The sequence below is a fragment of the Bombina bombina genome, chromosome 2, assembly GCF_027579735.1.
Source record: "Bombina bombina isolate aBomBom1 chromosome 2, aBomBom1.pri, whole genome shotgun sequence".
NCBI classification, from domain to species: domain Eukaryota; kingdom Metazoa; phylum Chordata; class Amphibia; order Anura; family Bombinatoridae; genus Bombina; species Bombina bombina.
Genome location: NC_069500.1, coordinates 649,523,739 through 649,551,021, shown reverse-complemented (window position 1 = coordinate 649,551,021; position 27,283 = coordinate 649,523,739).

The window sequence follows — 27,283 nt, the reverse complement described above, 5'->3', positions numbered from 1 at the left end:
TAAAATTGTGAAAAATTTAACGTTTTTTTTAATTTGATCGCATTTGGCGGTGAAATGGTGGCATGAAATATACCAAAATTGGCCTAGATCAATACTTTGGGTTGTCTACTACACTACACTAAAGCTAAAATTACCCCTAAAAGCTCCCTACATGCTCCCTAATTAACCCCTTCACTGCTGGGCATAATGCACGTGTAGTGCACAGTGGCATTTAGCAGCCTTCTAATTACCAAAAAGCAACGCCAAAGCCATATATGTCTGCTATTTCGGAACAAAGGGGATCCCAGAGAATAATTTACAATAATTTAAGCCATAATTGCACAAGCTGTTTGTAAATAATTTCAGTGAGAAACCAAAAGTTTGTGAAAAAATTAGTGAAAAAGTGAACAATTTTTTGTATTTAATCGCATTTGGCGGTGAAATAGTGGCATGAAATATACCAAAATGGGCCTAGATCAATACTTTGGGATGTCTTCTAAAAAAATATATATACATGTCAATGGATATTCAGAGATTCCTGAAAGATATTATTGTTCTAATGTAACTAGCGCTAATTTTGAAAAATAATGGTTTGGAAATAGCAAAGTGCTATTTGTATTTATGGCCCTATAACTTACAAAAAAAGCAAAGAAGATGTAAACATTAGGTATTTCTAAACTCAGGACAAAATTTAGAAACTATTTAGCAGGGGTGTTTTTTGGTGGTTGTAGATATGTAACAGATTTTGGGGGTCAAAGTTAGAAAAAAGTGTTTTTTTTTTCCATTTTTTCCTCATATTTTATAATTTTTTTTATAGTAAATTATAAGATATGATGAAAATAATGGTATTTTTAGAAAGTCCATTTAATGGCGAGAAAAACGGTATATAATATGTGTGGGTACAGTAAATGAGTAAGAGGAAAATTACAGCTAAACACAAACACCGCAGAAATGTAAAAATAGCCTTGGTCCCAAACGGACAAAAAATGGAAAAGTGCTGTGGTCATTAAGGGGTTAAGGTGGAAAGAATCAGTTAACCCTTTCTGTGACAATCTGGTAACTATAGTAGGGTTGTTTAGCCCTGTATGTCACACAGGGGTGTACTAACTTCTGTTGAATACTATTAAATTTAAAATTTAAAATTATTGAATTTTAAATAAACGTGTGAGCATTCAGTTTATTTAATTTAATTAATATTTTTATTAATTAGAATGTACTTACAATAGAGTGGGGGGATGCATTTCATTAATTGTATTTAATTATTATTCCATTTCCAAATTGCCTTTATAGTAATTGACAGGACAATTATATTTGCCAAATGTTTTTATACCTGAGGCCTGCTATGGTTAGGATCAAACCTGTGCTTTGTAGAAAGATGACTTGCTATTACAAAAATTGGCTTGCACTGAACTGAGCTGTACAAGTCTATTACAAAGAATGAAGTACAACCAAAGGTGCAGACCGTTATTGCTGTTAAGAAATGCTTGTTACAAGTTATCTGTTAAGTACTTCTGTGATTCAGTACTGTATAAATAAAGCAAGCACTTTTCGATATCCCACAGTTAGTTGCGAGTAAGTGCTGTACACTTAACACATTGACAGTGATTCCATAATCCCCTGCATACAGTGCGTATACACATACCGTGTTTTAGCTGATGTCGTCCAATCCGATCATCCAGCCAGCACTTACCTACAGCAGTTAGCCAGGTCAATGACCCGTAGATATCACATCACAGGAGAAAAGAAAAGGTTTAGTGCATACAAATATTAGGACACCGTTCTGGTCAGAACGGTATCAGGCTTGAAATCCGATGCTGTAAAGGGCTCTCCCACATACCCACTTAGAGCGGAATAAGAAATTTCCACAAAAGGTGCAGCATACAGGACTCAAATAGGTTTGAGAAGAGGAGAGAGAAGGCATTAGGTTAAAACGTCCATTTTATTGGATATACATGTTAAAAGTTGCAAGGGCACAGCAACACAGAATTTACCACAGCTGACGCGTTTCCGGCCTCAAACATAAATATGTTATAAAGACAATAAAACAAATATAATATAAATATAATTTAGGAAATTAAACTAGGTACTCGGATACTGACACAAGCGACATTTGACCATCCATATTACCTAGTACATATTAAGAGATACCAACATCAAATTAATATTTAACAACCAAACATTTATATATAATAGGTTTTGGTATAAACATGTATTTCATAGATACTAATAATAAAGAATAAGAGAAACATTTCTAAAAATGTAAAACACTGGATTACAACTCAGATGGAGAATATATATATATATATATATATATATATATATATAGTTGTAAACAAAAACCAAATATATAAGACACAAAGGACATGCAAGACAAATAATTTATACCACTAAGCAATTCCCATAATAAACGTATAAAAGTCAAATGCCAATATAACCATGTGAGAAAAGATCGGTATGTATGAACCTTTGTCTATTAAATGTATTATATCATAATCCAAAACTTCTATGTTAAAATTCAAACCCAGAACCCATAGTAGTGTACTTTATTATATGTTTTAAGTTTTATCTATGAATACTTTGACATTACTTATTTTGTTCATATCGAGAGGGGCACCAGTTTTTAAGGTGTGAATCCAGAACACCTTCCTTTCACTTAATGCAGAGAATCTATCGCCACCTCTGGGTCCTAGACAAACTTGTTCTATGCCTTGGAAGACAAATCCAGCATCATTACCAACATGTTTTGCAGCCGGAGTTCACAGAATTTCTGCTTCCAAAGCTCTCTGATTCTGTCCTTTAACATTCTCAAAGTTTGACCCACGTACTGAAAACTGCAAAATTTGCAAGTTAACAAGTATATCACAAACGTTGATGAACACGTAATATGTTCCTTAATAATATGTATATTACCTGTTTGTGTCGATACAAAATGTGTCTCCTATACTTGCATAACTGCAACTTTTGCAAGTTTTTTGTTAAATTTAAAGGAACCATGCTTACTCGACAGCCAGTTCATCTTATTGCCTGTCATATTAAACTTTCTGCTGAAATTCTTTCTGACCATGTCTCAGATAGTCTTGGATCTACGAGGAAAAAATTTACATTCTCTGGAGATTCCATGTAAATCTTCATCTCAATCTAATATAGGTAGCCTTCTTTTAATAATTTCACAAATTGAGTCAAATTGCTTACTATACGTGGTGATAAAATTAATACCCCTCCTGTCTTGTTTAGCTTTATCCTTAAGAAATGTCTTCCTATTCATACCTGCTACTTTTGATACTAGAGATTCAAGGATCTCCTTTTTGTATCCCCTCTTATAGTTAAATCCTTAGCATGTAACCAATAACTGTCTACATTGCTGAATTGTCCCTTAGGTATCCCCCTTTTAAGGTGGTAAGGATGTGAATAATCCATTTTGAGGATAGTGTTACCTGACATCTCTTTCCTGTAAACTTCAGTAATCACTCCATTACTTTTGTGGCTCAGTCTAACGTCTACATAAGGAATATCAAAACTAGATGAGTTGTAAGTGAATCTAAGATTGTCTTGGTTGTTATTTAAATGCACCACAAAATCATCTAGATCTTTTACTGAGCCATCCCAGAATAAAATCATGTCATCTATATAACAAGTATAAAAGATGACATTGCTCTCAAATCTGTTATGAGCACCAAACAATGCTAAATTTTCAAAGTCTGCCAGGTAGAGGTTAGCATACGATGGGGCAAATTTAGCCCCCATCACAGTACCTCTTAGTTGGATATAGAATTCCCCCTTAAAAATAAAACAATTATTAAAAAGCTAGTAGCCTCCAGAATAAAAGTCCGAGTTATAGTTAGAATATTTTTCCAACATTCTCTTCAAAACTTTAATGCCTAGTTCATGCGGCATGCTTGAATATAAAGAAACTACATCAATGGTTACAAACCTGTAGCTACTCTTCCATTCAAAATCCTGGAGAGACCTTAGAAGATGTTTTGTATCTCTGAGAAAACCTGGAAGTGATTGTACCACTGACTGAAGTTGGGCATCCACCCACTCACCTAGTTTTTAATGCAGTGACCCAATGTCCAAAATTATAGGCTTACCCGGGGCATTAGTGAAGGATTCGTGAACTTTCTGCAAACAATTAAACAAAGGTACCCTGGGGTATTTAGTGTATATGAACTCACATATTTTATTAGTAATAGTGCCTCTTTCATTACCATCATCTAGTAAATGTCTCAACTCTGTTTGAAACTTATTGGCGGGATTAAAGGTTAGTTTCTTATAGGTTTCTATATCCCCTAGTTGTCTGAAAGCTTTATCCAGATATTGTTGCTTGTTCTGGATTACTATTGAACCTCCCATATCGGAATCAACAACAACCAAATTTTGATTATTTACAATTCTATCTAGGGCCCGTCTTTCGTTTTTGTTTAAACTCATATATTTATAACCCTCAGTGTGTGTCTGTTCTGCAAGGTGAGTAAGAACCTGTTCTATTATTGAGTGGAACACCTCTATTAAATCATTAAGTGCATTTACAGGATAAAATACACTAGATGGCATTTTCTTAATTACTTGTTGTTGTGCTTTAATGTTATCACCCTCATTTTTATTAGGTAGATCACACAAAGTGACTATGTCACATAATTAATTAAAAGTTCACTTTTCATTACTGGCCACTGTGGTGACACCACCAGGTAATACATAGGTTTAGGTGAAGGAAAGTGGATATGCAAAATAAGCAATATCCAAAAGACCAGGGATAAAGCACACTCACTTGTATGAATAGTTTACTGAGACTGAGAAAGAAAGGTAATATGCAAAAAGTAGAAATTTATATAGTCAGAAAAATGCCAATATAAAAACCAACATTTGTTAATTAATACAAAGATAAAAATACCAAAATGTGATTAAACATGTAGAGAAAAACAGACACAAAAAACATAAAACAGGGCCCATCAAGAAAAGCAAAAATATGCCGGCACAAGACTCTACAGATGTAATAAAAAATACTTGATGGGGAGACCATTTCAAAAGACACTTTACTTGTCTCACTTGATGTTGAGTCATTATACTCTTCAATCCCCCACAATGTAGGTATTGAGGCCTGTAATTCTTTCTACAGACAAAAGGTAGCGATTATGACATCCAGACCAAATTTGTTACAAAACTCTTGGATTTTGTCCTTAAAAAAAAAAATATATACGTTTAATGGAAAGTACTATAAACAAGTCTGTGGTACCGCTATTGGGGCTACGTTTGCACCCACCTATGCATGTCTACACCTGGGGTTGTGGGAGAACCAGGTAGTTTTTGGTGATCTAGCGACATGGGTGGATCGACATGTGGCCCTATGGATTTGGTAAGTGGATGACATCTTCATACTGTTGGAGGGTACAAAAGAACAACTCCCAAGAATTTGTATCTATACTAAATAGGATAGGATTAATAGACTTGATCTCTTAATAAGTAAAAATAATGATGTGATTTGCAATGAAGTGTATGGAAAGCAGACTGCCTCAAATGGTGTATTGTTTTGGAGTAGTCATCATCCTGAAAACCTCAAATGAGGAATACCTTATGGTCCGTTTCTTCGATTACGAAGAATCTGCTCCAACCAATAGACTTTTGAGAGACAGGCCAAAGAAATGGCAGGAAGATTCCTGGATAGGGGCTATTCGAAATGATCCATCAAGAGAGCACTCTATAAAGCTAGAAATCAGGATAGACAGGCATTATTGTATGGCCAAAGAGAAAAGAGTAAAGATGACTCCAAGATAAGATTCATAACCAAATACAACTCACATTGGGAAAAACTAAAAGCTATCTTGAATAGAAATTGGTACCTACTATCAAATGACTGCGTGTAGGGCAAACAACATTATGGACCTTTTAGTCCGGAGTGAATTTACCAAAGCAACAACTACAAATTGGTTGGTAAACCATGCACAGTACATAGTTGGATGCTCTCCATGCAGTCATTGTGCAGCTTGCACATTTGTTAAAAAAACAAAGACTTTTAAAACTACCACAAAAAAGATACACAAAATGAAAACGTTCATTAATTGTTCTACAATGGGAGTTATATATCTGCTCTCTTTCTCTTGCCCATGTTTTACGTTGGTAAGACCTACAGAGAGTTTAGAACACGTATATACGAACATAGGGATGACATTAAGTATCTCAATGTGGGTAGCCCCACTGCTACGCATTTTGCGAAATATCATGAGTCCAAGTGGAAGGGTTGAAATTCATTGGTATGGAACAAGTAAAACCACACAGACGAGGAAGCAACATTGATACTATACTTCTTCAAAAAAGAAACTAAGTGGATATAAAATGTGCAAACAATGTCCCCTATAGAACTCAATGAGAAAATGGAATTTGTCTCCTTGTTGACATCATCACCGCCTGCCCTGTCTTCCCTATGTAAAGGCCTCAGTCTCTCTAATATAGTATAGGTGTTACTTCTTTATAGGTGTTACTTCTTGTGCTCCTGGGTGCTGTATATCTGTATGCCAAATTGCTGTATTGATTCACTGTTGCTGAACTCTGCCTGTTTTGACTATTCTTCTTGCCTTAACCCCTGAATTGCTGGATTGCTTTACCATTGATGAACTCTGTCTGTTTTGACTACTCTGCTTGCCTTAACCCCTGAATTGCTGGATTGCTTTACCGTTGATGAACTCTGCCTGTTTTAACTACTCTGCTTGCCTTAACCTCTGCATTGCTGGATTGCTTAACTGTTGATGAACTCTGCCTGTCTGACTGTCAAAACTTCTATTGGTTTACCCCTGAACTGTTAAACTGCTGGATATCCTTTTGCTGCTGACTCCTGTCTGTTCCCGGTTCTTCTATTGGTTTACCCCTGAACTGCCATACTGCTGGATTACCTTGCTGTTGCCGCTGAGTACTGCCCTGCCTGCTGTGAGTACTGTTTACCTCATTTTACAAACTCTCTCTCTCTGCTCTGGGATATTTCCTATCATTCCACTTGACGCCGGGATAAGAAGACTACTGGTCAAGTTTGGTCTGATAGTGGAATATCCCACGAGCATTACAATTGCCTAATTTTTCCAGTGTCTCATCTAGTTGTTTCTGGAATTCAGAAAAATTAGAATCCTCCTTAAAACCCTCAAGTTGTTGTTGTAACATATCAATCTTATGTAACACAGCTTCTCTTTGCTCTTTTTTAAAGCGGATCAACTTTTCCATAAGAATAACAGAGCAATCAGATAGAGCCTGGTCCCACTCAGTCATAAAGAGAGGAAATAATTTGTTAAATGCAGGAAATTTCTTTAACCTTAGGCGTCTCTGTATTTTTTGTTCCTTATTATTATTATTTATTATTATTATTATCAGGTATTTGTAGAGCGTCAACAGATTCTGCAGCGCTGTAAACATAGTCGATGTACAGGCTAGCTTTTGTAGGGGTTCCTTGACATATATATAGTCCTAGGAACTTAATATCCCATCATAACTTTAGTTCCTTAATGTGTAATTTTTCTTTTTGTGAAAATATAGATCCCAATTCAATTTTCAAAACATTATCTAGTGCTATGCCCTTAAATACATTTTCAAATCTTTCTTTCTTGTTTGTATCATCAAACGTAGCCATATTTATATGTATAGTGCTCTAGGATAGGTATAATGTGATCAGCAATACAAAAAAATCTCTAAAGAAGAGTAACAAATTGAGAAAAGTACAACCAAAGGTGCAGACCGTTATTGCTGTTAAGAAATGCTTGTTACAAGTTATCTGTTCAGTACTTCTGTGATTCAGTACTGTATAAATAAAGCAAGCACTGTACCATATCCCACAGTTAGTTGCGAGTAAGTACTGTGCACTTAACACATTAACAGTAATTCCAAAATCCCCTGCATACAGTGCGTATACACATACCGTGTTTCAGCTTATGTATTCCAATCCGATCATCCAGCCAGCACTTACCTACAGCAGTAAGCCACTTCAATGACTTGTATATATCACAGGGGAAAAGAAAAGGTTTCATGCATACAAACACTAGGATGCCATCCTGGTCAGAAAGGTATCAGGCTTAAAATCCGATGCTGTAAAGGGCTCTTCCACACACCCACTTAGAGCGCAATAAGAAATTTCCACAAAAGGTGCAGCATACAGGAATCAAATAAGTTTGAGCAGAGGAGAGAGAACGCGTTAGGTTAAAATGGCCATTTTATTGGATATACGTGTTAAAGGTTTCAAGGGCACAGCAACACAGAATTTACCACAGCTGACACATTTCCGGCCTCAAACGACACTTCAGAGTTAATTAACAGGTGTGTAAAGCTTGCCTTTATACCTCTAGGAGGTTTACTCACAGTACAATCAGGTTTAGAATTTACATATAAGATTCACAGGCATAAAGAAAAAACTGCTATAAACAAAAAATAGCACACCAATAGGAACAATCTTAATCAAATTGCACAAAGGTAGACATGTTATAAAGACAATAAACAAATATAATTTAGGAAACTAAGGCCTAGATTTGGAGTTCGGCGGTAGCCGTCAAAACCAGCGTTAGAGGCTCCTAACGCTGGTTTTGGCCGCCCGCTGGTATTTGGAGTCAGTGATTAAAGGGTCTAACGCTCACTTTTCAGCCGCGACTTTTCCATACCGCAGATCCCCCTACGCCATTTGCGTAGCCTATATTTTCAATGGGATCTTTCTAACGCTGGTATTTAGAGTCGTTTCTGAAGTGAGCATTAGAGCTCTAACGACAAAATTCCAGCCGCCTGAAAATAGCAGGAGTTAAGAGCTTTCTGGCTAACGCCGGTTCATAAAGCTCTTAACTACTGTACCCTAAAGTACACTAACACCCATAAACTACCTATGTACCCCTAAACCGAGCTCCCCCCACATCGCCGCCACCTACGTTATACTTATGTACCCCTAATCTGCTGCCCCTAACCCCGCCGACCCCTGTATTATATTTATTAACCCCTAACCTGCCCCCCACAACATCGCCGCCAGCTACTTAAAATAATTAACCCCTAATCTTCCGACCGCAAAGCGCCGCCACCTACGTTATCCCTATGTACCCCTAATCTGCTACCCCTAACACCGCCGACCCCTATATTATATTTATTAACCCCTAATCTGCCCCCCTCAACGTCGCCGACACCTGCCTACACTTATTAACCCCTAATCTGCCGAGCGGACCTGAGCGCTACTATAATAAAGTTATTAACCCCTAACCCGCCTCACTAACCCTATCATAAATAATATTAACCCCCTAATCTGCCCTCCCTAACATCGCCGACACCTAACTTCAATTATTAACCCCTAATCTGACGACCGGAGCTCACCGCTATTCTAATAAATGTATTAACCCCTAAAGCTAAGTCTAACCCTAACACTAACACCCCACTAACTTAAATATAATTTACATCTAACGAAATAAATTAACTCTTATTAAATAAATTATTCCTATTTAAAGCTAAATACTTACCTGTAAAATAAATCCTAATATAGCTACAATATAAATTATAATTATATTATAGCTATTTTAGGATTAATATTTATTTTACAGGCAACTTTGTAATTATTTTAACCATGTACAATAGCTATTAAATAGTTAAGAACTATTTAATAGTTACCTAGTTAAAATAATAACAAATTTACCTGTAAAATAAATCCTAACCTAAGATATAATTAAACTTAACACTACCCTATCAATAAAATAATTAAATAAACTACCTACAATTACCTACAATTAACCTAACACTACACTATCAATAAATTAATTAAACACAATTGCTACAAATAAATACAATTAAATAAACTATCTAAAGTACAAAAAATAAAAAAGAACTAAGTTACAAAAAATAAAAAAATATTTACAAACATAAGAAAAATATTACAACAATTTTAAACTAATTACACCTACTCTAAGCCCCCTAATAAAATAACAAAGCCCCCCAAAATAAAAAATTCCCTACCCTATTCTAAATTAAAAAAGTTACAAGCTCTTTTACCTTACCAGCCCTGAACAGGGCCCTTTGCGGGGCATGCCCCAAGAATTTCAGCTCTTTTGCCTGTAAAAGAATAAATACAATACCCCCCCCCCAACATTACAACCCACCACCCACATACCCCTAATCTAACCCAAACCCCCCTTAAATAAACCTAACACTAAGCCCCTGAAGATCTTCCTACCTTGTCTTCACCATCCAGGTATCACCGATCCGTCCTGGCTCCAACATCTTCATCCAACCCAAGCGGGGGTTGGCGATCCATAATCCGGTGCTGAAGAGGTCCAGAAGAGGCTCCAAAGTCTTCCTCCTATCCGGCAAGAAGAGGACATCCGGACCGGCAAACATCTTCTCCAAGCGGCATCTTCGATCTTCTTCCATCCGGAGCGAAGCGGCAGGATCCTGAAGACCTCCAGCGCGGAACATCCATCCGGACCGACGACTGAACGACGAATGACTGTTCCTTTAAGGGACGTCATCCAAGATGGCGTCCCTCGAATTCCGATTGGCTGATAGGATTCTATCAGCCAATCGGAATTAAGGTAGGAATTTTCTGATTGGCTGATGGAATCAGCCAATCAGAATCTAGTTCAATCCGATTGGCTGATCCAATCAGCCAATCAGATTGATAATCTATAATAAGATCGAAGACGCCGCTTGGAGAAGATGTTTGCCGGTCCGGATGTCCTCTTCTTGCCGGATAGGAGGAAGACTTTGGAGCCTCTTCTGGACCTCTTCAGCACCGGATTATGGATCGCCAACCCCCGCTTGGGTTGGATGAAGATGTTGGAGCCAGGACGGATCGGTGATACCTGGATGGTGAAGACAAGGTAGGAAGATCTTCAGGGGCTTAGTGTTAGGTTTATTTAAGGGGGGTTTGGGTTAGATTAGGGGTATGTGGGTGGTGGGTTGTAATGTTGGGGGGGGGGGTATTGTATTTATTCTTTTACAGGCAAAAGAGCTGAAATTCTTGGGGCATGCCCCGCAAAGGGCCCTGTTCAGGGCTGGTAAGGTAAAAGAGCTTGTAACTTTTTTAATTTAGAATAGGGTAGGGAATTTTTTATTTTGGGGGGCTTTGTTATTTTATTAGGGGGCTTAGAGTAGGTGTAATTAGTTTAAAATTGTTGTAATATTTTTCTTATGTTTGTAAATATTTTTTTATTTTTTGTAACTTAGTTCTTTTTTATTTTTTGTACTTTAGATAGTTTATTTAATTGTATTTATTTGTAGCAATTGTGTTTAATTAATTTATTGATAGTGTAGTGTTAGGTTAATTGTAGGTAATTGTAGGTAGTTTATTTAATTATTTTATTGATAGGGTAGTGTTAAGTTTAATTATATCTTAGGTAAGGATTTATTTTACAGGTAAATTTGTTATTATTTTAACTAGGTAACTATTAAATAGTTCTTAACTATTTAATAGCTATTGTACATGGTTAAAATAATTACAAAGTTGCCTGTAAAATAAATATTAATCCTAAAATAGCTATAATATAATTATAATTTATATTGTAGCTATATTAGGATTTATTTTACAGGTAAGTATTTAGCTTTAAATAGGAATAATTTATTTAATAAGAGTTAATTTATTTCGTTAGATTTAAATTATATTTCACTTAGGGGGGTGTTAGTATTAGGGTTAGACTTAGCTTTAGGGGTTAATACATTTATTAGAATAGCGGTGAGCTCCGCTCGGCAGATTAGGGGTTAATAATTGAAGGTAGGTGTCGGCGATGTTAGGGAGGGCAGATTAGGGGTTAATACTATTTATGATAGGGTTAGTGAGGCGGATTAGGGGTTAATAACTTTATTATAGTAGCGCTCAGGTCCGCTCGGCAGATTAGGGGTTAATAAGTGTAGGCAGGTGTCGGCGACGTTGAGGGGGGCAGATTAGGGGTTAATAAATATAACATAGGGATCAGCGATGTTAGGGCAGCAGATTAGGGGTCCATAGGGATAACGTAGGTTGCGGCGGTTTACGGAGCGGCAGATTAGGGGTTAAAAAAATATGCAGGGGTCAGCGATAGCGGGGGCGGCAGATTAGGGGTTAATAAGTGTAAGGTTAGGGGTGTTTAGACTCGGGTTCATGTTAGGGTGTTAGGTGCAGACGTAGGAAGTGTTTCCCCATAGGAAACAATGGGGCTGCGTTAGGAGCTGAACGCTGCTTTTTTGCAGGTGTTAGGTTTTTTTTCAGCTCAAACAGCCCCATTGTTTCCTATGGGAGAATCGTGCACGAGCACGTTTTTGAGGCCGGCCGCGTCCGTAAGCAACTCTGGTATCGAGAGTTGCATTTGCGGTAAAAATGCTCTACGCTCCTTTTTTGGAGCCTAACGCAGCATTTGTTTGAACTCTCGATACCAGAGTTAATTTTATGGTGCGGCCAGAAAAAAGCCCGCGGAGCGTTAACAGCCCTTTTACCGCCAAACTCCAAATCTAGGCCTAAACTAGGTACTTGGATATTGACACAAGTGATATTTGACCATCCATATTACATAGTACATATTAAGAGATACCAACATCAAATTAATATGTATTGACTAAAAATATTATTCAATAGGTGTTGGTATAAACATGTATTTCATTCCTAAAAATATCAAACACTGTATTACAAGTCAGATGGAGAATACATATATACAGTTGTAAACTAGAACTAAATATATAAGACACAAAGGACATGTAAGACAAATAATTCATACCACTAAGCAATTCCCACAATAAATGTATAAAAGTCAAATGCCAATATAACCATGTGAGAAAAGATCGGTATGTACGAACCATTGTCTAATAAATCTATTTTAACATAATCCAAAACCTCTATGGTAAAATTCAAACCCAGAACCCATAGTGGTGTACTTTATTATATGTTTTATGTTTTATCTATGAATAATTTGACATCACTGCAACCTATGGGAGTTTACCTGGTGGTGTCACCACAATGGACAGTAATGAAAAGTGAACTTTTAATGATTTATGTGACATAGTCACTTTGTGTTATCTACATGATGAAAATGAGGGTGATAATTAAAGCACAACAACAAGTAATTAAGAAAATGCCATCTAGTGTATGTATAATGCAGAGGTTGGAGAATACATGGCAGGGGATCTGAAACCATTTCTTCATACAGAATCTCTCCAGATCCTTCAAATTCCATGCTGGTGGACTCTTCTCCTCCTTTCTGACAGAGGTGTTTATTTAATGTTTGCTATACAGGTATACCCCACTCATACAGCGGGTTAGGAACCGGAGCACCGCTGTAAAGTGAAAACTGCCTTAAAGTAACGCAAGATGGTTTTAGCTTTCTTTTCACTTGCCAGTGTGTTCAAAAACTTGAAAACATGTTTGAACTAACATATATTAGGGGTGCAATAGTGCTACATTTAGTTTAACACTAGCATAGCATTCAATTAGTATTCAATAAATATTGTACCTGTAAAATAGTGACAATTAATGTAGTAAAATTTGCCAGACTGAGATACAGATTGCGCTGTAATGCTGTAAACAGAGTGAACTGCGCATAACAAAATGGTGCCAGTCACTTTTCTTGCAACCTGACGAAGATTACAGCACTGTTTTAAAATCTTTGGAGGTTAAACTTCAGCTCCACAATGCGCTGTATTAGCGAAGCGCTGTAAAGTGAGGTATACCTGTTTTTAATATAGTCCACAATGCCATGTATCCTAATGAAATGTCCAGGTCCTCTGGCAGAAAAACAGCCCCAAAACATTAAATAACCACCACCATATTTAACTTTGAGCATGAGGTACTTTTCCATATGGCTACTGTGTGCGCCAAACCTACCTCTGGTGTTTATTGTCAAAAAGCTCTATTTTGGTTTTATCTGACCATAGAAACCGATCCCATTATAAGTTCCAGTAGTGTCTGGCAAACTGAAAATGCTTGAGTTTGTTTTTGGGTGATAGTAGAGGCTTTTTTCTTGAAACCCTTCCAGAAGAACTTGTGGTGATGTAGGTGATGTCGGATTGTAGTTTTGGAGATGTTCTCACCCTATGATGCAACTAACTTCTTCAATTTTCCAGCTGTGATCCTTCAAGATATTTTGACCACTCGAACCATCCATTTCACAGTGCGTTGAGACAATATAGACATGCGTTCTCTTCCAAGTTGATTAAGAACATTTCCATAACTTCTTAATTATGGCCCTGATGGTGGAAATGGGCATTTCTAATGCTTTTGCTTTTTTCATATAGCCACATTTCATATAGGAATTTGGCATCATATTTATACCCCTGTGAAACAGGAAGTCATGGTTGAACAATAAACTGTTTCTAGTCACCCAGGTGTACTAAGAATGTAAAATATCAATGGGAATATACTTCAAATATATTTTTCTCATATGAATTCATAGGGGTGCCAATACATTTTTGTGTATTTTTTTTTAACAAAAGATCAAAATGTTAAACAATAATTACAAATGTTCACAAGCTTCTTTGCTCATATTTACCAAGGGTGATAATATTAGTGGAGGGCAATGTGTGTATATATATATATATATATATATATATATATATGTGTGTGTGTGTGTGTGTGTGTGTGTGAAATATGTACAGTGTACATACAGTAAAATACATATGCACACACACACACACACACATATATATATATAAATATATAAATAAATTTTATATATATATATATATATATATATATATACATAAATATACATACATACATACATACATACATACATACACTTTTAATCTAACCCCTACTGTTTCAAATGTTAATACATTTTAAATATATCAGTAAAAGACATTTTATAATGCAGGCCAATAGCCTGTTACTTGGAAATCTGGCAAACTACAAGAAATTGTTTTTGATCTAATTGGAGGTCAGATAAAAAAAATACAGTTTAGTGTAAGAAATGCATGTTATGTAGAAGCAATATCCCAGGGAAAGGTTATTTCTGAGCAGAGGCCATGTTTCCCGGAGAAAGGTCGTTGCTGAGCATACCTGGTCCTGAGGGACAATTTTACAGAGAAATGTGATTGCTGAGCAGATAATATTTTGAAGCCAAATACCTGGATAATGTTTTAAGTAGATACATTTCAACTGTTTCCTGAATTAAGTGAAACTTTGTTAATATTTCTAGCTGTTGCCTTGGGCTATGACAATGAATTATTGTTTTTAATTTGTGAGGTTCAACCAAAGGCATCATTACTTGTGGATTGATGGAGATATTGGACTAAACACAATATTATTTGCAAAGTGAGAAAAAGCCTGTTCACTGTTTGCTAATTTAGAAAGAAATTGCTCTTAAAGTATCACTACTTGCAAACTGAGAAAAAGAGAGAATGTGCACTGAAGGCTATCACTATAGGCTGATTAGGAGAGAGATTTTGCACAGGAAGCCATCATCTAACTAAATATAAATTGTGATATTGCACTGAATGCAGTAAATAATTGCTTAGAAAGAGAGTTAGAGAGGGAGATCAGCAATGCAGAGTAAAATGAAATTTGAATTCAATCACTGGCAAACAGGGTACATGTTCCCCAGGCTTCCCCCAATAAAAGACCAAGATTCCACAAACAATAGAGGACCCAGCACTCTATTTATTAGCCCATGTGAGCATTGTTTAGGGGCTACTCTCCCTTTATCATACTAACAAAAACATAATTTATGTAAGAACGTACCTGATAAATTAATTTCTTTCATATTGGCAAGAGTCCATGAGCTAGTGACGTATGGGATATACAATCCTACCAGGAGGGGCAAAGTTTCCCAAACCTCAAAATGCCTATAAATACACCTCCCACCACACCCACAACTCAGTTTAATGGACAAGTAGTGAGGTGAAAAAATAAGGAGTAAAAAAGCATACAAAAATAGGAACTGGAAAAATAATTGTGCTTTTATACAAAAACCATAACCACTTTAAAAATGGTGGGCCTCATGAACTCTTGCCAATATGAAAGAAATGAATTTATCAGGTAGGTTCTTACATAAATTATGTTTCATTTCATGTAATTGGCAAGAGTCCATGAGCTAGTGACGTATGGGATAGAAATACCCAAGATGTGGAAGGCCACAGAAGAGTCACTAGAGAGGAGGGATAAAATAACAACAGCTATTTTCTCTGAGAAAATTAAATCCAAACAAAATAATAAGTCTTTCTTAAAAATTTCAAGAAAAAAACTTAAATCATAAGCAGAAGAATCAAACTGAAACAGCTGCCTGAAGAACTTTTCTACCAAAGACTGCTTCTGAAGAAGCAAATACATAAAAATTGTAAAATTTAGTAAATGTATGCAAAGAAGACCAAGTTGCTGCTTTGCAACTCTGATCAACTGAAGCTTCATTCTTAAAAGCCCAAGAAGTGGCGACTGATCTAGTAGAATGAGCTGTTATTCTCTAAGACGGAGACTGCCCCACCTCCAAATAAGCCTTGTGAATCAAAAGCTTTAACCATGATGCCAAAGAAATGGCAGAGGCTTTCTGACCTTTCCTGGAACCAGAAAACACAACAAATCAACTAGAAGTCTTTCTGAAATCCTTAGTAGCTTCGATATAGTATTTCAAAGCTCTTACAACATCTAAAGAATGTAAAGATCTTTCAAGAGCATTCTTAGGATTAGGACACAAAGAAGGAACAACAATTTCCCTACTAATGATGGAAAATCAGAAAAGGAGACACGCAAGAGAGAGCAGACAATTCAGAAACTCTTCTAGCTGAAGAGATAGCCAAAAGAAACAACACTTTCCAAGAAAGTAGTTTAATATCCAAAGAATGCATTGGGGCCTAGTTATCAAGCCGTCAACCTCAAATACGCTGGAATTCCGCAGCGTATTTTTGGCAAGGCTGATTCGCCTTAGTTATCAAAGGCTAGAGACCGGCAAAAGTAGAATTTTGTGACTTAAGCTTCGATCCGCCGGACTCAATCCGACACAGATCGATTCTTACGTCACTCCAGATGTTCCGCACACAAGTGCGACACAATCTGACAACTTTTGCTAGTTATCAAAAAACTAGCAGGTACGCTCGGCACTTTTACGGCCCAGCGTACCTGGTTTTCAATCCGCCGCCCTGGAGGCGGCGGATCCCATAGGAATCAATGGGAGTCTGACCATTGCGAAAGTACAAGTTCGCTGCTGACAGACATCCCATTGATTCCTATGGGAGATGTCTACACCTAACACCCTAACATGTACCCCGAGTCTAAACACCCCTAATCTGTCCCCCCCTACACCGCCGCAACTAAATAAAGTTATTACCCCCTAAACAGCCGCTCCCGGAGCCCACCGCCACTATAATAAATATGTTAACCCCTAAACCGCCTTTCCCTGACCCCGCCACAACTATAATAAATGTATTTACCCCTAAACTGCCGCTCCCGGACCCTGCCACAACCTATATTAAATTTATTAACCCCTAATCTGCCCCCCTACACCGTCGCCACCTATAATACATTTATTAACCCCTATCCTGCCCCCCACTACACCGCCGCCACTGTAATAAAATTATTAACCCCTAAACCTAAGTCTAACACTAACCCTAACACCCCCCTAACTTAAATATTAATTAAATAAATCTAAATAATATTTCTATTATTAACTAAATTAATCCTATTTAAAACTAAATACTTACCTATAAAATAAACCCTAATATAGCTACAATATAAATAATAATTATATTGTAGCTATGTTAGGATTTATTTTTATTTTACAGGTAACTTTCAATTTATTTTAACTAGGTACAATAGCTATTAAATAGTTATTAACTATTTAATAGCTACCTAGCTAAAATAAAGAGAAATTTACCTGTCAAATAAAAACTAACCTAAGTTACAATTACACCTAACACTACACTATCATTAAATAAATTATTCCTATTTAAAACTAAATACTTACCTGTAAAATAAACCCTAAGATAGCTACAATGTAATTAATAATTATAATAATTATATTGTAGCTATGTTAGGATTTATTTTTATTTTACAGGTAACTTTCAATTTATTTTAACTAGGTACAATAGCTATTAAATAGTTATTAACTATTTAATAACTACCTAGCTAAAAGAAATACAAAATTACCTCTAAAATAAATCCTAACCTAAATTACAATTAAACCTAACACTACACTATCATTAAATAAATTAAATAAATTAAATACAAATAACTACAATTAAATACAATTACATAAACTAACTAAAGTACAAAAAATAAAAAAATAGGCTACAAACATTTAAAAAATATTACAACAATTTTAAGCTAATTACACCTAATCTAAGCCCCCTAATAAAATAACAAAGCCCCCCCAAAATAAAAAAAATTCCCTACCCTATTCTACATTAAAAAAGTTCAAAGCTCTTTTAACTTACCAGCCCTTAAAAGTGCCTTTTGTGGGGCATGCCCCAAAGAATTCAGCTCTTTTGCCTGTAAAAGAAAAATACAAACCCCCCCCAACATTAAAACCCACCACCCACATACCCCTAATCTAACCCAAACCCCCCTTAAAATAACTAACTAATCCCCTGAAGATCATCCTACCTTTAGTCGTCTTCACTCAGCCGAGCCACCGATGGAACTGAAGAGGAGATCCGGAGCGGCAGAAGTGATCCTCCAAGGGGCGCTGAAGAAATCTTCCATCTGATGAAGTGATCCTCCAGGCGGCGCTGAAGATGTCTTCTATCCGGGCGATGTCATCTTCCAAGCGGCGCTGAAGAAGTCTTCTATCCGGGCGATGTCATCTTCCAAGCGGGGTCTTCAATCTTCAATCTTCATTCCGCCGACGCGGAACATCCTTCTTTCCCGACGGACTACCGACGAATGAAGGCTCCTTTAAGGGACGTCATCCAAGATGGCGTCCCTTCAATTCCGATTGGCTGATAGGATTCTATCAGCCAATCGGAATTAAGGTAGGAAAAATCTGATTGGCTGATTGAATCAGCCAATCAGATTGAGCTTGCATTCTATTGGCTGATTGGATCAGACAATAGAATGCAAGCTCAATCTGATTGGCTGATTGGATCAGCCAATCGGATTGAACTTGAATCTGATTGGCTGATTCAATCAGCCAATCAGATTTTTCCTACCTTAATTCCGATTGGCTGATAGAATCCTATCAGCCAATCGGAATTGAAGGGACGTCATCTTGGATGACGGCCCTTAAAGGAGCCTTCATTCATCGGTAGTCCATCGGGAAAGAAGGATGTTCCACGTCGGTGGGATGAAGATTGAAGATTGAAGACCCCGCTTGGAAGATGACATCACCCGGATAGAAGACTTCTTCAGCGCCGCTTGGAAGATGACATCGCCCGGATAGAAGACTTCTTCAGCGCCGTCTGGAGGATCACTTCATCGGATGGAAGATTTCTTCAGCGCCCCTTGGAGGATCACTTCTGCCGCTCCGGATCTCCTCTTCAGTTCCATCGGTGGCTCGGCTGAGTGAAGACGACTAAAGGTAGGATGATCTTCAGGGGATTAGTGTTAGATTATTTTAAGGGGGTTTGGGTTAGATTAGGGGTATGTGGGTGGTGGGTTTTAATGTTGGGGGGGGTTGTATTTTTCTTTTACAGGCAAAAGAGCTGAATTCTTTGGGGCATGCCCCACAAAAGGCCCTTTTAAGGGCTGGTAAGGTAAAAGAGCTTTGAACTTTTTTAATGTAGAATAGGGTAGGGATTTTTTTTTATTTTGGGGGCTTTGTTATTTTATTAGGGGGCTTAGATTAGGTGTAATTAGCTTAACATTGTTGTAATATTTTTTAAATGTTTGTAACCTATTTTTTATTTTTTTGTAACTTAGCTTTTTTTATTTTTTGTACTTTAGTTAGTTTATGTAATTGTATTTAATTGTAGTTATTTTTATTTAATTTATTTAATTTATTTAATGATAGTGTAGTGTTAGGTTTAATTGTAACTTAGGTTAGGATTTATTTTACAGGTAATTTTGTATTTCTTTTAGCTAGGTAGATATTAAATAGTTAATAACTATTTAATAACTATTCTAACTAGCTAAAATAAATACAAAGTTGCCTGTAAAATAAATATAAATCCTAAGATAGCTACAATGTAATTATTAATTACATTGTAGCTATCTTAGGGTTTATTTTACAGGTAAGTATTTAGTTTTAAATAGGAATAATTTATTTAATGATAGTGTAGTGTTAGGTGTAATTGTAACTTAGGTTAGTTTTTATTTGACAGGTAAATTTCTCTTTATTTTGGCTAGGTAGCTATTAAATAGTTAATAACTATTTAATAGCTATTGCACCTAGTTAAAATAAATTGAAAGTTACCTGTAAAATAAAAATAAATCCTAACATAGCTACAATATAATTATTATTTATATTGTAGCTATATTAGGGTTTATTTTATAGGTAAGTATTTAGTTTTAAATAGGATTCATTTAGTTCATAATATAAATATTATTTAGATTTATTTAATTAATATTTAAGTTAGGGGGGTGTTAGGGTTAGTGTTAGACTTAGGTTTAGGGGTTAATAATTTTATTACAGTGGCGGCGGTGTAGTGGGGGGCAGGATAGGGGTTAATAAATGTATTATAGGTGGCGACGGTGTAGGGGGGCAGATTAGGGGTTAATAAATTTAATATAGGTTGCGGCGGGGTCTGGGAGCGGCGGTTTAGGGGTTAATACATATATATATACAAATAAACTATTTATTTAGTTGCGGCGAGGTGCGGGATCAGCAGGATAGGGGTTAATAACTTTATTATTGAGGGCGACGGTATAGGGGGGCCGGATAGGGGTTACTAGGTATAATGTAGGTTGCGGCGGTGTCCGGGAGCGGTGGTTTAGGGGTTAATACATTTATAAGAGTTGCGGCAGGGTCTAAAAGCGGCGGTTTAGGGGTTACTAACTTTATTGAGTTGCGGGGGGCTCCGGGGGCGCTGGTATAGGGGGTAGAACAGTGTAGTTTAGTGTGGGTGCTTAGTGACAGGCTAGCAAGAAAGCTGTCAAAAAGCCGAAGAGCAGCGAGATCGGATGAGTGATAACTCTCACAGTCCGCTGCTCATCGCCCCGTACTTGGTGCGTGGCTTTTTGACAGCTTTTTTGATAACTTAGGCAAATTTTTGCAGGTCCGCGGTGGCGATGTGAGGCGAGCTTAGGCGGGCGTATTGGGCCGGCGAAGACAGGTAAAATAGACACGTTGATAACTACCCCCCAATGGCTCAATAGGAGGAGCCTGCAAAGCCTTCAAAACCAAATTAAGACTCCAAAGAGGAGAGATTGATTTAATAACAGGCTTGATACCAACCAAAGCCTGAACAAAACAGTGAATATCAAGAAGTTTAGCAATCTTTCTATGAAATAAAATAGAAAGAGCAGAGATTTGTCCCTTCAAAGTACTTGCAGACAAACGTTTGTCAAAACCATCCTGAAGAAACTATAAAATGCTAGGAATTCTAAAAGAATGCCAAGAGAATTTATGAGATAAACACCATGAAATATAGGTTTTCCAAATCTGATAATAAATCTTCCTTGAAACAAACTTACGAGCCTGTAGCATAGTATTAATCACTGAGTCAGAGAAACCTCTATGACTAAGCACTAAGCATTTTCCATACCTTCAAATTTAACGATTTGAGATCCTGATGGAAAAACGGCCTTTGAGACAGAAGGTCTGGCCTTAAAGGAAGTGGCCAAGGTTGGCAACTGGACATCCGGACAAGATCCGCATACCAAAACCTGTGAGGCCATACTGGTACTATCAGTACCAGTATGACTTTGGTTTCTTATAAGGCTTGGATTTATTGGAGCCAGAGTCCTCAGGGGAAGTAGTGGTTTTCTGTTCTCTATTCTGACGAAAGGAACAAAACTGATTAGAAGCTTTAGATTTACCCTTAGACTTTTTATCTTGGGGCAAAAAAACTCCCTTTCCCCCAGTAATAGTGGAAAAGATACAATCCAACTGGGAACCAAACAAATTATTACCCTGGAATGAAAGAGATAGTAACCTAGATTTAGACACCATGTCAGCATTCCATGATTTGAGCCATAAAGCTCTTCTAGCTAAAATAGGCAAAGACTTTGGGGCCTATCTATCAAGCTTCATATTGAGCTTGAGGGCCAGTGTTTCTGTCAAGCCTTCAGGCTTGCCAGAAACCCCAGTTTGACAGCTAGAGGTCAAGACAGCCGGAGCATATAGGATGTTTGTTTCCTTTTTGGTTTAAAATAAATTGTTGCATCTTTTAAAAATAACAAAAAAACTGCATGAAGCAGTATTATGGGGTTAAAGTGTGCGAGTGTGGTATGCTCAATAGAGCGTGCTTCAATAGGCTTCAATGGGAGCCTCATTCTCATGTCGTGACACACGGAAGAGAACCGAGCGCAATGATGGGGGTAAGTTGCACAGCAATAGGCAGTAAAGTTTAAATATATATGTACAGTATATGCTTATATACATATATATTTATGTGTTAATATGTGTATATATACACATATTAACACATAGATATATATGTACATATTCATATACATATATAATTACACTTTGCTGCCCATCGCTGCGCGACTTAACACCTTTGCTGCTCTAGGTTCTCTGCTGTGTCTCACAGCATGAGAACGAGGCTCCTATTGGAGCCTATAGAAGTGAGTTCTATTGAGCACAAAACTTCCATACAATGTAAATGCTAGCTTTCTTTCGCATTGTGCTGGACTTCAAATACCAGCTCACATTTGTGTGTGCTGGTATTAGGACTGGAGCGCAAATATCATGCTCGCTCCACTCGTTATCTGACCCAAACTGATTGCCCTTTAAAGGGGCGTGAGATCATATCCTGCCTTTATAATACTATGGCACTGAGAACAATTTAAACATGGGTATGTATCATGTTTTAGTTCACCAAAGAAGGGGTTTTCTTGTTTTTTATTGGGTCTATTTTTAATTAATTTATTTGTGGACCTGTTTCCTGTAAAGCAAACAATTTTTTTAATGACAAAAGACATTCTTTAGAATCCCTAGATTTGTGTTTTTTTTTACAGTGAAAATGTTGTCTAACGTTGTATATCCCATGGGCATAGCCTCTGTCCAAGAAATTCGGAACCATTTCATTGGTCTTTATCTCTTTTATTACAGGGTCTAAGACAATCATATCTACTGTAAGAGTTAAGAACACTTTTAAAGTACGGGGCAGGTGAAAACTATCTCTGCTGAGTAAAATGTTTTAGTCCGTGGGTTTAACAAATAAATGTAAAGCTAACTTTCCATTTAGTTTAAAAAATAAAGTGTCCAAAAATTCAATGTTTAGTGGTGAATTTTAGGAAAAGAGCTTTCCTCTCTAAATCCTCTATTAATGTCTGAAGGGCTTCCAACAGGCTTGGCCACATGATGAAAAACCATTTATGTAGCAGAACCAGGCCAAACAGAATTGAATAAAGGAGGGGTAAGTATGAACCAATGTTTCTTCCACTATATCCATCACAAAATAGGCATAGGATTGGGCCAGATTGGACCCCATCTCTGTGCCTATTCTTTGGAGGTAGAATGAACCATCAAATAGAAAATAGTTACATGTAAGAATAATCTTCAGAATTTCAACAAGAAAAGATACTTGCCTCACATCAAATTGTTTCTGACATGACAAAAATACTCTCAATATTTAAAATTCCCACTGTGGGCAAGATTACGAGTGCTGTCACTTGCGAGCGATAAGGGGTATATTGCAGCTTCTCTGTATGAGTTGGAAGTAGCTTGTGTATTATGAGTTGAAAGTAAATGCACTTGCTTGACCACAATTGAATTTAATGCGTGTTGAACTAGCACGACTTCAAAGCGCTGGTCAACTGTTCGCTCGACTAAAAAGTTGCACAAAATGCATTAAAAATACATGTAAAAGTACAGCTTAACTCATAATATCACTGTCTAATAAAAAATATTAAAATAAATATTGCATAAAAAAATTATAATGACTCAAAGATATGAGAAAAAAAGGCATTCAAAGCGCTTTAACATAGAGATACCTACATATACATATCTATATCACATATAAACACATAAATACATGTGTATGCATAGATAGACAAATATATTTGAGCCCTTTGCAGTCAATTAGCTGAAAGTATAAAAAATCATATTTATGCAATATTTATCCTATATAATAAAAGGCCAGGTATGTTTGTCAGATGCAGTCATGCGCAGTAGACTGCGCGAGGACAAACATACCTGGCCTTTAGGATCAACTTCAGATCAGATCGGCCATTGCGGGGCGTGGTCGTGGTTGGGTGGATCGGGCGTGGCGAGGGGGCGTAGCCGACGGGAGTGCCGCGATGAGGGCATGACCAGACATGGTCGGGCCGGGAGTTGGCGTGGCTGACTGGGAATGGGCGTGGCCTGAGAGCGACAAAGAGATAGGGCAAAAGAGAGAGGGGAGGGAGAGCAAAGTAGAGGGGGGAGAGAGAGCAAAGGAGAGGGGGGAGAGAGAGCAAAGGAGAGAGGGGAGAACAAAAGAGAGGGGGAGAGAGAGCAAAAAAGAGAGGGGAGAGAGAGCAAAAGAGGGGGGAGAGAGAGCAAAATAGGTGGGAGAGAGAAAGCAAAAGAGGGGGGAGAGAGAGCAAAAAAGAGGGGGGAGATAGCAAAAGAGAGGGAGAGAGAGCAAAATAGAGGGGGGAGAGAGAGAGAGAGCAAAATAGAGGGGGGGAGAGAGCAAAAGAGAGCACAAAAGAGAGGGGAGAGAGAGTGCAAAAGAGAGGGAGAGAGAGAGCAAAAGAGAGGAGGAGAGAGAGCAAAAGAGAGGGGGGAAGAGAGAGAGCAAGGGGTGGGACCGCTGTACTACAAAAAATGGCCCGTGTGCATGGGCTTTAGGACTAGTATTTAATAAAGTGTTAAACTGTGTTTGTACTGTAATTATTTGACATTCTAATGTTCTTCACATAGGGGAATATGTTCTAAGATTGTTTAAATAGGTATTCCTATATATATCCCTATATATAATTCTTCTTATATAAATCTTGTGTATACTGAATATAGAACTTCCCTTGACTTATAACTGGGGACTGAATTTTCTCCAAATATTTTGAAGCTGGTCTTAAAATTGAGCCAATTCCAGCCACTATGAGACACCCTGGTGGCATGATTAATTCTTTATGAATTTTTGGAACAGCCTAAAATTCAGGAATAATTGGGTATGCAGGTAAAATATAATCATATACCTTTCTAGAAATAATCTTTTGACCATATGCTCTATCTAAGGTCTCTTTAATTGTGCCATAATCTGATTAGAAGGGTCATTATTCATTTTTTCTTATGTATCACTGGCATGAAGCTATCTCAAAACCTCTGTATTATACTCAGATACCACCACAGCATCACCCTTAATGGTTGGCTTTATGTTGATGGACATCAACGGTAAAGCAATCCAGCAATTGAGGGGTTAAGACAAGCAGACTAGTCAAAACAGGCAGAGTTCATCAACGGTAAAACAAGCCAGCAATTTAGGGGTTAAGGCAAGCTGCGTAGTCAAACAGGCAGAGTTCATCAACATTTAAGCAATCCAGCAATGCAGAGTTTAAGGCAAGCAGCGGAGTCAAACAGACAGAGTTCAGCAACAGTGAATCAATACACAGAACCCAGGAGCACAAGAAGTAACACCTATACTTGGGCACAGGTGATAGAGACTGAGGCCTTTACATAGGGAAGACAGGGCGGGTGGTGATGATGTCATCACGGTGCTGCAGTTGCACTGCCGTATCTCTAGCAACAGGTGGAGTGCTTGTGTCCATGGCAATGGCCACAGCAGAGCAGAGGAACAGCGTGACATAGTGGAGGTATTTGTGGTCAAACAGCTGATTCTACATCACCATAAGTGAAGTGGTCCAGATTCTTATTAGGTAGAGGAAAGTTTTAGAACACTGGTTCCTGTTCCACTGGTATACTCTTGTTTGTTTTTCCGGAACTTCCACCGCATCCGTTCCTCTACCTCTTTCCTAGAAGTTAGACACTGTAGCTGTTGCCTCATTCAATAAGAGTTTGAATTCATCCTTGTCCACTATTTCATTTAATTGTTTCTCCTGTTCAGGTATGTTAATCTGCAAAGTGGTCAAAGTCACAAACTCTATATTTAATATCATTATACCAGAATTTGATGGTATTTAGTGCATAATTTTGGATTTTCTGCAAAAAATGTCAGTTGTAAATTAGACCACAATCCCCTCGGGATCCATTTGACCCTGAGGTACTCAGCCATAGTAGTGCTTTTAGAGGCTGGCACATTTTCAGTACCAGCCCATTTTCAAAACATGGGTCATCAGGCAATCAATTACAATTTTTGGTCATTGACAAAGCTTATAGAAATCCAAGAGGGGGGATAGACAAAAATATATTTTATAGAAGGAGGCTAAATTGATCTGGGCCCTAAACACTATGGGCTAGATTATTAGTTGAGCGCAAAATATAGCCTCTGCAAAAGTGATATTTGCGCTCAATGTAGTAATACTAGCGTATGCAAATGTGTGCTGGTAGCTTCCATAGGCTCCAATGGTAGCCTCAATCTCATGCCGTAAGATATGGCATGAGAACTAGCGCAGCAAAAAGGTAAGTCGCGCAGTGATGGACAACAAATTTGAATATATATGTATATGAATATATACATATATATTTATGTGTTTATATTTGTATATACACATAGTAACACATAAATATATAGTATATGTCAGTGGCGTATTTAGGTTTTGTGCTGCCCTAGGCACTCAAAATGCTGCTGCCCCTCCAATAAAAGGTTTTAGGCCTTTTTTTCCCTTAACCTTTTTTTCTGGTCAGTGTGTAAAATGTTTTATTTTTATTTATTTTTTTCATAACAATTCAAAAGAAAATGTGCTAGCACTTGCATACACGTGGGTTGAATTGCATGTATCTCATACCATTTTCTCCCTGAGAGAAGGGAGAGAAAAGAAGGGAAGGGAAGAAAAGGGATGGAAATGAAAAAAAGGAAGGGAGGGAGAGAGAGAGAGAGACAGAAGAGAAAAGTGGAGAGGGAGAGTAGAAAAGGGGGACGGAAAGAAAGGAATGAAAGAAGGAGTTGAGAGAAAGAAGGGAGGGAAAGAAAGAAGGGAGGGAGTTGAGGGAGAAAGGGAAAGAAGGGAGAGAGGAAGGGAGGGAAAGAAGAATACACTTTGAAACAATCACTACCCTTTACATGCAACAACATACAGTAATTACCATCACTTAAGTAATGAAACAACATGAACGAACAGCATAAATATACTCCACTAAAGATGGATCTAAATACAATATAAAAAGTGCTCTTCCCATTTTTTATATTTTAAAGGATCTAAAAACTATGAAATTCTTTACATCATTATAAAATTCCTACAATAATTAATTAGTGTGTACCTACTTATTTTGAG